This window comes from Ips typographus, linkage group LG14 (genome assembly GCF_016097725.1).
Source record: "Ips typographus isolate SLU linkage group LG14, UJ_Ityp_2.0, whole genome shotgun sequence".
NCBI lineage: Eukaryota > Metazoa > Arthropoda > Insecta > Coleoptera > Curculionidae > Ips > Ips typographus.
Genome location: NC_138435.1, coordinates 5,836,019 through 5,844,602, shown reverse-complemented (window position 1 = coordinate 5,844,602; position 8,584 = coordinate 5,836,019).

The window sequence follows — 8,584 nt, the reverse complement described above, 5'->3', positions numbered from 1 at the left end:
CCACAAACCTATTTGCCAATACATTAACATTACTGATATCGCTATCCCAAACAGATTCCAACAATTTATTATGCAGTTCATCCCTATTATAAGCCTTCAACGACCTTGATTGAACTACTAGTTCAGAGACTTCATTTGATTTACGAGAAAGACACACAGATATAACACAATGATAACTAACTTTTGGCGTTAAGTGTTCATCAAATGCCAAGCTCTTGTGATTTGTAATGATATAAACAATAGTTTCACTTGTATTAGTTATTCTCGTAGGGGTGTCAACAATTTGGGAAAATCCATTAATGTAAACCTCAGATAATATTTTCTCCCCATAAAAAGATTGCTTTGACAAATCAAAATTAAAGTCACCCATTATGATATTAGTTCCGCCAAAATCACTAACATCATCAAGAAACTCGGCAAAGAAATCAACAAACTGTGCATTTCTACACTGAGGTGGGTGATATAAAACTGTACAAAGATACTTTGCTCCAGACATTACAAATTCCACAGACAACAACCAGACATAATTCTCGACACATTGGACTCTGTTAACCTTATATTTAATATCAGTTCTAATTAAGACCAGTACTCCCCCAGTTCTCCTGTTGTCAGTAACACACTGCTCCAGACAGTACCCATCCACACCCAATTCAACGTGCTCAACGTCTTCTGACACGTGAGTCTCAGATAAAAATACTAACTGTGGCTTCCAGTCATTTAACAATACCACTATACCATCCTTATTATTTAGATACCCTTGACAATTGAAATATATAATACTTTCATTTTTAACCAAATTAGAATTTAATTGCTACTGCAGAAATTTATTTTTTCTGATTTTTTCTATGCGTTTGTATGTTTCGCAATTAACATTATCCCAAACAGTGTGGTTCACATTTAAATTCATTTTGTATTTTTCATTTGACAATACACAATTTATACATTTAACACAGTTTGATACACACTCCTGCGCATTATGGTTTCCAGTACATTTGCCACATATTATTTTGTCTTGACAATCTTTTTGAAAATGACCATATTTGTTGCATTTATAGCACCTAATAATACCGTAGTCATTATATACAAAACATCTATTCCAACCTAAATTCAATTTTTGCTTATTTATAATAAAGTTATAAGTACTAGAGTCAGCTTGAAGAATTAAATTAAATTTTTTATTGATCACCTGGGTTTTCCTTAATATTTTTAACTTGAAATTTTTACCACTGCTTTCTAAATCATTCTGTTTGATTATTTTATCAATAATAATTTCATCGCTATCACCATACTCACATTCATCTATACCCACTGCCTTAATCCTATGATCGTGTATCTTTGGTCTATCAACCTCGTAATTCTCTCCTAGCTTACTCTGTATTTCAGACTGTACGGTTGAAATCTCCCTTTCATTCCCACAACTAAGGATAAGCCCTCCATCTCTAGTAGCTGGCCCCATTGAAACACCAACTCCCAGCTCTCCCGGGTTTACCTTACTTTGCAAATCTTTTTTAATTTGTTTGGCATCCTTCTGTTGTCCCTTCTGCTTTACCAGTAGTACTTTGTTGTTATTTGGCTGTCCTGCCGCAATTGATGCATATGATGTATTCGGACACGTTGTTGTGTTATTTACTGATTGTGATTCCTTCAATTTTGTAATTTCTAACTTCAGTAATTTGTTTTCATCTAATAGCTGATCCATTTTTTGATTCAATGCATTTGTTGTTCTAAGCAGCATTCCCAAAGTAATGCTCATCCCTTCAATAAGACTCTGGTCGTCACAATTATCAATTCTACTTCTTTTTCTGGGTCTTGCTGTTTGTGCCTCATTCTGCCCATCACCATGTACATCCGAGCATTGTTTACATCTCCATGTCGCCCTTCTCAAGTGAAAACCCCGAAAATCGACGTTTTCACATTTACCGTGATAGTAATATTTACACATCGTACACTGGACTGTGCCCTTTGCATCATCAAAAACTGCCTTACATTTAAAACAATTGTTTTCTGTTCCACCGGGATCCTCTCCCGATACTTCCATCTCTCCGACCCTGTTGGTATCACCAGCCAGCAACTATTTATTTATTATTTTTTCCTAAATAGTTTGCTTCGAATCTATTGTTCACACTACAATTTTGATTTTTCACTAAGTTTGGCAATGAAAATAAATATGAGGTAGACAGAACGACTACGAACAATTAACACCACTATCACTGAAAAAACCAGAATTTTCCGATTAATTGTTCACGCACAATTTGAATATTTAAGAGAGCTCGCTTTCATCGAACCACCAACGGTCGGTGAATAAAAAGAAATTTTTTCAATTTTTGAATGATTGTAACTTTTTTATTTAAACTCATAGTTTTCGCTAGAACGCCATTAGAAAGAGGATAAAAAATACTACAAAATGAGCCAAAACTGGACTCTCTAGCTCTTCAGGTTACCGAGATATTGAATTTCAAAAAGTAGTAAAAAAAGACCCCTAATACCCCCCCATTTTTTCAATTTTTTTGATAAATGAAAAATTTTGAAGTGTTTTTTTGTACTTATTTCACCTAATTTAAGGTCGTTTGGTATAAATATGCTCTTTGCTGTGCATTGAAACCCTCCTGAAGCGAAATAAAAAATTGCCAAAATTGCACTTTTTGCAAAAATGAAATTTTTTCAATTTTTGAATGATTGTAGCTTTTTTATTTAAACTCTTATAGATTTTGCTAGAACGCCATTAGAAAGAGGATAAAAAAAACTACAAAATGAGCCAAAACTGGACTCTCTAGCTTTTCAGGTTACCGAGATATTGAATTTAAAAAAGTATTAAAAAAAGACCCCTAATACCCCCCCAACCTTTAAATTTTTTTGAAAAATGAAAAATTTCAAAGTGCTTTTTTTGTACTTATTTTACCTAATTTAAGGTCGTTTGGTATAAATATGCCCTTTGCTGTGCATTGGAACCCTCCTGGAGCAAAATAAAAAATTGCCAAAATTGCACTTTTTGCAAAAATGAAATTTGTTCAATTTTTAATGATTGTAACTTTCTTATTTAAACTCTTATAGATTTCGCTAGAAAGCCATTAGAAAAAGGATAAAAAACACTACAAAATGAGCCAAAACTGAACTCTCTAGCTTTTCAGGTTACCGAGATATTGAATTTAAAAAAGTAGTAAAAAAAGACCCCTAATACGCCCCCATTCCTTAAATTTTTTTGAAAAATGAAAAATTTCAAAGTGCTTTTTTTGTACTTATTTCACCTAATATAAGGTCGTTTCGTATAAATATGCCCTTTGCTGTGCATTGGAACCCTCCTAGAGCAAAGTAAAAAATTGACAAAATTGCACTTTTTGCAAAAATGAAATTTTTTCAATTTTTGAATTATTGTAACTTTTTTATTTAAACTCTGATAGATTTCGCTAGAACGCCATTAGAAAGAGGATAAAAAATACTACAAAATGAGCAAAAACTGGACTCTCTAGCTCTTCAGGTTACCGAGATATTGAATTTCAAAAAGTATTAAAAAAAGACCCCTAATACCCCCCCCAATTCTTTCAATTTTTTTGAAAAATGAAACTTTTTAAAGTGCTTTTTTTGTAGTTATTTCACCTAATTTAAGGTCGTTTGGTATAAATATGCCCTTTGCTGTGCATTGCAACCCTCCTGGAGCAAAATAAAAAATTGCCAAAATTGAACTTTTTGCAAAAATGAAATTTTTTCAATTTTTGAATGATTGTAACTTTTTTATTTGAATCTTATAGATTTCGCTAGAACGCCATTAGAAAGAGGATAAAAAATACTACAAAATGAGCCAAAACTGGACTCTATAGCTTTTCAGGTTTCCGAGATATTGAATTTCAAAAAGTAGTAAAAAAAAGACCCCTAATACCCCCCCAATTCTTTCAATTTTTTTGAAAAATGAAACATTTTAAAGTGCTTTTTTTGTAGTTATTTCACCTAATTTAAGGTCGTTTGGTATAAATATGCCCTTTGCTGTGCATTGGAACCCTCCTGGAGCAAAATAAAAAATTGCCAAAATTGCACTTTTTGCAAAAATAATTTTTTTTTCAAATTTTGAATGATTGTAACTTTTTTATTTGAATCTTATAGATTTCGCTAGAACGCCATTAGAAAGAGGATAAAAAATACTACAAATTGAGCCAAAACTGGACTCTCTAGCTCCTCGTGTTACCGAGATATTGAATTTCAAAAAGTAGTAAAAAAGACCCCTAATACCCCTCCATTCTTTCAATTTTTTTGATAAATGAAAAAATTTTAAGTGTTTTTTTTGTACTTATTTCACCTAATTTAAGGTCGTTTGGTTTTGCCCTCTGCTGTGCATTGGAACCCTCCTGGAGCAAAATAAAAAATTGCCAAAATTGCACTTTTTGCAAAAATGAAATTTTTTAAATTTTCGAATGATTGTAACTTTTTTATTTGAACTCTTATATATTTCGCTAGAACGCCATTAGAAAGAGGGTAAAAAGGACTACAAATTGAGCCAAAACTGGACTCTCTAGCTCCTCGTGTTACCGAGATATTGAATTTCAAAAAGTAGTAAAAAAGACCCCTAATACCCCTCCATTCTTTCAATTTTTTTGATAAATGAAAAAATTTTAAGTGTTTTTTTTGTACTTATTTCACCTAATTTAAGGTCGTTTGGTTTTGCCCTCTGCTGTGCATTGGAACCCTCCTGGAGCAAAATAAAAAATTGCCAAAATTGCACTTTTTGCAAAAATGAAATTTTTTAAATTTTCGAATGATTGTAACTTTTTTATTTGAACTCTTATATATTTCGCTAGAACGCCATTAGAAAGAGGGTAAAAAGGACTACAAATTGAGCCAAAACTGGACTCTCTAGCTCTTCAGGTTACCGAGATATTGAATTTCAAAAAGTAGTAAAAAAAGACCCCTATAATACCCCCCCATTCTTTCAATTTTTTTGAAAAATGAAACATTTTAAAGTGCTTTTTTTGTACTTATTTCACCTAATTTAAGGTCGTTTGGTATAAATATGCCCTTTGCTGTGCATTGGAACCCTCCTGGAGCAAAATAAAAAAATTGCCAAAATTGCACTTTTTGCAAAAATGAAATTTTTTCAATTTTTGAATGATCGTAACTTTTTTATTTGAACTCTTATACATTTTGATAAAACGCCATTAGAAAGAGGATAAAAAACACTACAAAATGAGCCAAAACTGGACTCTATAGCTTTTCAGGTTTCCGAGATATTGAATTTCAAAAAGTAGTAGAAAAAGACCCCTAATACCTCCCCATTCTTTCAATTTTTTTGAAAAATTAAACATTTTAAAGTGCTTTTTTTGTACTTATTTCACCTTGTAACGCCTTTACGTACCGGTCCTTGTACGGTTTTTGCCACACCTAGGGGTAGGTGCTTCGAAACTCGGGCGCCACCTTAGTTTTATTTGAAGAAGCGTAGCTAAGGAACTCGCTTCGTATACCTGGGGAGCTTTTACACAGTCGAAAACAGAGTTCACGTTTATCTGAAAATGGATGAAGGGAGTGGGACAAAAATAAGGAAACACAGGGTGGTCAGCGAAACTAAACAAGTCGTGTTAACCAGGAAAAATAACAGTTAGCAATCATTCATATTCTAACCTACTTAAAAACTGTAGGACAACAGAACAACACAGCCTCGTGTTCATATTAATAAACGGTACAGTCGGACCTGGAGATCCCAACTAAATTAATACGGTAACTTTGAAACGGAAAACAAACGGACAACACAACCTAGTGTTCAGAACGGGGAACGGTACGGAGAACTAAGACGGTTTCGAAACGGTTATTTCCCAGCCAGGGTAAACAGACGGTTACGATAAGACCTGGGTGAATTCAGGTCTGGTTACAGGATTTCGGAGCCGTAGCCTTCGAAGTTAACCGGCAGTGTTATAACATCCAGTACCGGCGGTCCGAAGGAAACAGTTCGGAAATACCTAGGCGATAGTGAGATTGTAGCCTCCGGAGTTGACCAGCAGTGTTATAACATCCGGTACTGGCAGTCCTGAGGAAACAACTCAAATCACCGAGAGGTTTTCGGAGTCGTGGCCCTCGAAGTTAACCAGCAGTGTTATAACATCCAGTACTGGCGGTCCGAAGGAAACGATTCCGAAATACCTTCCCCTTCAAAGCTTACCCCCAGGAACAATAAAATTTACCGTTCAGCTGGTTGAAGCGTCGGTCGGTTCGGTTCGGTAAGAACTGACTGTGTAGCGCGCGGCGCATTACCTGTTTACCAGCTCGCGAGTCGCGACGGCGCGATGTTGCTTCGTTTACGCTACCGCGGCTGCGCGCTGAACCTTTATCGATCGCGGCGGTGCGTTCACCATTCTGTCGTGAAGACGCATTTTAACTTAAGCGTGTGAGGCTGCGCATTGTTTTCTTTAATCTAATATTACATACTAACAAAAAAATTAGTAACTTCGTTACATTTCTCCCTTTCTTACCAAAAAAAAAAACTTTGTTTTATTTTTTTTTAAATCCTTAAACCTACACTACTTATCCTAGCACAAACAGTAAACTACGATTTGTCTCTAATTTCTTCTTAGTGCATATCCTCCATATCCCATTGTCAGGAAACTACATCGGCAAGTTTCAGGTCTTTAATGTGGATTCGTCGAAGTACTTTTCCAGAAACGTCTTTCAAATTATATAATTTTTCAGTTTTGATAAATGTAACTTTATTATTTAAACTCATATAGTTTTCACTAAAACGCCATTAGAAAGAGGATAAAAAATACTACAAAATGAGCCAAAACTGGCCTCTCTAGCTCTTCATGCTACCGAATTATTGAATTTCAAAAAGTGGTAATAAAATACCCCTAATACCCCCCCATTCTTTCAATTTTTGTAAAAAATGAAAATTTTTAATGTGCTTTTTTTGTACTTATTTCACTTAATTTAAGGTCCTTTGGTATAAATATTTTTTTTGCTGTGCATTAGAACCCTCCTGAAGCAAAATAAAAAATTTGCCAAAATTGCACTTTTAGCAAAAACGGCATTTTTTTCGCAAACGGCAATAATTGTAACTTTTTTATTTAAACTCTTATAGTTTTCACTAAAACGCCATTAGAAAGAGGATAAAAAATACTACAAAATGAGCCAAAACTGGCCTCTCTAGCTATTCATGCTACCGAATTGAATGTTTTCAATTAAAAAATTGGAACATCTAGGAATTAGGGATGGTGTTTTAAAGTGGTTTGAATCGTATTTGTCAAATAGAGTCCAACGTGTTAAGTTTAAAAATTATATGTCTAACGTTATTGATGTAATGTTTGGTGTGCCGCAAGGCACAGTTTTGGGTCCATTACTATTTTTGTTATATATTAATGATATGGTCTACGCGCTTAAATGATGTAAGATAGTTTTATTTGCAGACGACACCATGATTTATATAATAGGGAAAAATCTCCGCGAAATGTCAATTATTATAAACAATGAACTTAATGAACTATTTAACTGGCTCTGTAATAATAAACTAAGCTTAAATACAAATAAGTCAAAATTCTGTGTATTTAGCAAAAAATCGAAAATAAACCAGGAAGACATTCACAATGTAAAGATGACTGTAAACGGGGAAAATATTCTTTATGAAAAAGATATTAAATATCTGGGTGTAATTTTGGATGCCAACTTAAATTTCCATTCTCATGTCGATTATATAATGAGAAAATTCGCAAAAAAAATTGGATTCTTAACAAGGATTGGGAAAAATTTGTCAAGGAGTACAAAATTAATGTTGTATAATGCCATTGCGGTTCCACATTTGCAATTCTGCTCAACATTGCTGTTCAATTTACCCCAATACAAAATAAATCAATTGGAAATAATCCAAAACAGAGCAATGAGACTGATTTTAAAATGTAATCATTATACTCCTGTGAAGTCTATGTTGAGTGTCCTAAATATGCTGTCTGTCAACCAAAGAATTATGTTTAGTGTATATTTGTTTATTTTTAAATTAAAGAAACGTTTTTTACCTGACTATATCTGCGATAAGTTAACAGTTTTTGAAGATGTACACAATTATGGTACAAGAAATCGTACAGATTTTATACTGACAAACAGATGTAACACGAATCAGTTGCTCAACTCTGTGCTGTATAAAGGCTTAATAGAATTTAATAAACTACCTGTGATTATTAAAACCTGCGATAATTTGACACAGTTCAGGAGGCTTTTAAAATTTATTTTTTATTTATCTTCACTTCAAGTTACATAATTATTGTACTTAATACTACATAAAATGAAGTGGCGTCTAGGAAGAAACTACAAAGTTCAAATAACATTTACGGTCTGACACAGACCTCATACAATAAACACAATGACATTTACCGGTTTAGAAATTCTTCTATGCTATAAGGCTCTATATTAATTAATATCTTTCTTAATTCTCTTCTAAATGCTTTCTCCGGTTGTACGCTCCTTATTCTGTTTTCCAGTTTATTAAACAATTTTATTCCCATGTAAAACGAACCCTTCTCATATAATGTTAGTCTATGTAGAGGATAAAGAGCGTTATTTGGCGAGTACTGTACCTCCTATGAAAATTTGGCGTCTTGTTACTACATACTGTATTATT